Consider the following 4,358-nt stretch of genomic DNA (forward strand, 5'->3'; position numbering starts at 1 on the left):
TGCCGATGCGGGGGACACGGGTTCGTGCCCCGGTTCGGGAAGATCCCACATGCCGCGGAGCGGCTAGGCCCATGAGCCATGGCCGCTGAGCCTGCGCGTCCGGAGCCTGTGCTCTGCAACGGGAGAGGCCACGGCAGTGAGAGGCCCGCGTACCACAAAAAAAAAAAAAAAAAGAATTGAAAACTGAAAATACAATGAAATAGCAGTAGACATCCAGAAGAATATCTAAAATTAAAAGGGCTGAAAATGCTGAATGTTGGCAAGAATGCAGAGCATCTTGAACTCTAATGCATTGCTAGTAAGAATATAAATTGTTTCAACCACTTTGGAAAAATATTTGGCAGTGCTTACTAAAACTAAATACACATATACTCACGACTCAGGAATTCCAATCCTAGGTGTATTTCCAAGAGCAATGAGTTCATATATGTACCAAAAGGCATGTACGAGAATGTTCATTAACAGCTTTCTTCATAATAGCTCCAAACTAGAATACACACCGAATGTCCACCTATGGTAGAATTGATAAGAAGTTCTTATACTCGATACAATGGAATTCTACACAGCAATAAGAAGGATGGACTGCTCCTACCCAAAGTAATATGGATAAATCTCACAGACAAAATGATGAGTGAAAGAAGCCAGATACAAGAGCGTATATTCCGTATGCTTCCACTGAAATAAAGCTCGAGAACCAACAAAATTAAGCTGGCATAATGGAACCTTCTAAGTGCTGGAGATGTTTTATATCTTGATTTGTGTGGTGGTTACATAGGTGTGTACATAAGTAAAAATTCGTTCAACTTTACACCGAAGATTTATGTACCTCACTGTATGTAAAATTATAACTTTATATAAAATTAAATTAAAAGGCATGTACAAAAATCTTTATAGAAGCATTTTTCATAGTAGTCCCAAGTCATAAACAACCTAAAGGTCCATCAATAATAGAATCAATCTGTAAATTATGGTATATTCATATTGTAGAGTACTACATAAAAATGAAAACACACCCCAAACTACTGATACAAAAACATGACTGAATCTCAAAAACATAACTACTTGAGCAAAAGAAGCCAGACTAACATATGATTTAACAATTCCACTCCTAGATATATTTCCAAAAGAATTGAAATCAGGGACTCAAACACTTGTAAATCAATGTTCATAGCAGCCAAAAAGTGGAAATAGCCCAAATGTCCATCAGTGGATGAATGGACGAACACAGTGTGGTGTATCCATACAAGCGAATATTATTCAGCCATAAAAACGATGCAGTACTGACACCTGCTACAACATGAATGAACCCCGAAAACATTACGTCCAGTAAAAGAAGCCGGACCCAAAATGACAAATAATATATGATTCCATTTATTTCAGGTACCTAGAATAGGCAAATCCATAGAGACAGAAAGTAGAATAGAGGTTACCAGGGGCTGGGGGAGAGGGGAATAGGGAGTTCTCATTTAAAGGCTACAGAATTTATGTCTTGGGATGATGAAGTTCTGGAAGTGAACAGTGGTGATGATTGTACAACATTGTGAATGTACTTAATGCCACAGAATTGCACACTTACAAACGGTTGAAATGGTAAGTTTTATGTTATGTATATTTTATCACTATTTTTAAAAAGAAACGGGACAAATGCATACTGCATGCTTCCATTCATATGAAGTTCTAGAACAGGCAAAACTAATGTATGGCGATAGAGGTCAGGACAGCGTTTGCCTTTGGTTGGAGTATTGACTGGAAGGATACAAAAGGGAGCCTTCTGGAGGGTCAAAGGGGTCATTACACGGATGCATACCTGTGTAAAAATATGGTCAAACTTTCACTTTACAGTATATACATTATATTTCCATTTAAAAAGAAAATAAAGAGGAATAGAAGCTGGGGGAACTGCCATTTAAGATTTGCTTCCATTTCTTTATCCCTTGATCATGGAAACTTAGGCTCACCTGGAGGCAGATTCTCTCTTTGGGGAAGTCAGTAAGATTGGCCCTTCTAATTCTACTTGTATAAAACCAGAAACTGCATTGTCATGGAGACAACTACAAAGCACCTTAAAACTGACCGCAGAGATTCAGTGTCTTGCCTTGGTTACTCATAGTGGGCGTGGCTAGTCAGAGATGTGCTTATGAGGCTTCTTGACTTTGGGGGTGGAAAGGGACAGATAAGGGAAAGAGGGGCAGAGAAAAATATTTCTTGGCTATGTATAAACAGGAGGCACTGCGCTTCAACCGTTGCTTGTTCCCATGGGAGTGGGTTATGGGGGCAGAGGTGGGGAGGAAGGAATGATGAACGCACCTTGCAGGTGAGCAGAGTAGATGAAGTGGCTGCTTTCATAAGACTTTGTAAGACTCTGGGCATAAGCAGTGTTGCTTCAGGCACCTCAGAGCAGAGTGTGAAACAAAGCTGTAAAAAGTGCCAAGAGTTTCTTCACCTCTCCCATCACCTCTCAGAACCCTGCACCCAGTTCGGAGCATTGAGACACAGCATCCTTGGTTTGAACACTTGCAATCTTACCCAAAGCAAAGCTCCTTGAGTGAGGGCAGACAGGGAGAACGTGGAAAACATGGGGAGAGGGTGGCAACTGTAAAGCAATTTGAGCACACGAGTAAGCATCCTTTTTGCATGTCCAGGGAAGCTAGACAGAAATGTTGACAAGGAATCAGCCTGAGGTACAGCAGCCACTCTGTTGGGACCACTGTAATTTGGGCATCAGAAGTGAAGATGACCTCAGCTTATACTTACAGTCTAGTTAAACCTGGATAGAACAACCATATACATGCCTAACTCCGTGGGCCTATGTATATGTGCGTGTTTTAATGTGTATACTTTCTTAACCAAATTGATATCCTACCGTGTATTATTTTGAATCTTTTATTTTTATGGAGTAGTCTGTTTGGGGCATTACGTCGTCATTGGAGATTCTTTTGAGGCTATGTTCCTGAGGCTAGGACGTTTGCCCAGTTGCTGGGGTCTTGCCGCCTAACTTCCAGCTAGAGAGGAACCCACCTGTCTGCCCGCCCCTCACTCCTGTGCCTCCCCCCCACTGGATTGTGGGCTCTGTTACTTGGTCCCAGTAGCCTCCAGAGTTATGACATAATTGGGGCCCAGCTCCACTCCTTCCATGGGGGTAAAAGAGGACCCGTTTTCAGAAGCCTTGGCAGTACTAGTGAGAAGAACCCACCACACCCAGGGAGCCCTCCTCTGCCTCCAGCCCGCCCCGACCGGGCCACAGTTTGCTAAGCCAGGCAACTGTGGAGAGAGGGGTCATGTGACTCGCCCTGGGGTACAGCAGGGTGGGTACGTGCATCTGAGTCTCTTGATCCCCCAAGGGGTATGCTTTTCCACCCACCCCCAAGCCTCCCCACAAGTGAATCTGGTGGAGGAAGCAAATTTTATCCACAGATCACACACCAAAGACACAAAAACATTTATTTAATTGCTACCACAAACAGAGAACTGATTTAAGGCAGTATAACACATTTCCACTTATCCTTACAATCTTTTGTACAGTAAACTTTAAGTGTCAATTTGAATCAATAATCGAGATTTTTATTAAACAATGTTTTCTTGAATTCTAGAGAAAAATCACTTCCTGGGCTGTCAAGTGCGATGATACAAGACATCTACACCTTAACACGGTGGATCACAGAACCTCAGCCAAGGGTAGTAGGCTTGGCTGATGTCGGCAAGTCTTCCTCCCCGCCTCCCCCCACCATCCCCACCACAGCTAGGAGGCTCAGAGGGATGGGGCAGGAGGGAACCGCTTTAGAAGCAGCACTTGTTTACAAGTCCAGGCAGTACTCCATTCACTTCTGGCTACCAGTTATTCCCTCAAATTCCCTTCTGAATGAAAAAGAAAAATGTAAAAACTGATTGCGTAAAAACATCAGGCTGTGTATAATATTAAAAGCATGACTGTAATTGATCCTAGCAACCATAAGTTTGGATGTGGGGAGAAACCAGTTTATGGATAGATTTGCTTTTAAGGAACTAAATGAAAGAAAATCCTGGCAAATACTATAAAAGGTAAAGTAACTACGAATAAGGTAAACACATATCATTTGCATTCGTGTTTGACTACGAAAATCAGCACCAATGTATTTGGTGCGGCAATATCTTTCCTTTTGCCATTTGATCTCGTAGGCATAAATATTTATTTTAATAAGAGCTCAGTAAATTGTGTTCTTCAGATAGGGGTCATATTTTGTTAGAAAGGAAACTGTTTCAAGTACTTGTACTTTATCGCAATTGCCTTTCTTACTGCCGTTAAATGTACAATAAATACTTAAACACATAAAGCTCTGCGGTCACATTCACTTTACAGAAGGCTTTACCACAGCGCACCT

The sequence above is a fragment of the Neophocaena asiaeorientalis genome, unplaced genomic scaffold (genome assembly GCF_003031525.2).
Source record: "Neophocaena asiaeorientalis asiaeorientalis breed wild unplaced genomic scaffold, Neophocaena_asiaeorientalis_V1.1 scaffold823, whole genome shotgun sequence".
NCBI classification, from domain to species: Eukaryota; Metazoa; Chordata; class Mammalia; order Artiodactyla; family Phocoenidae; genus Neophocaena; species Neophocaena asiaeorientalis.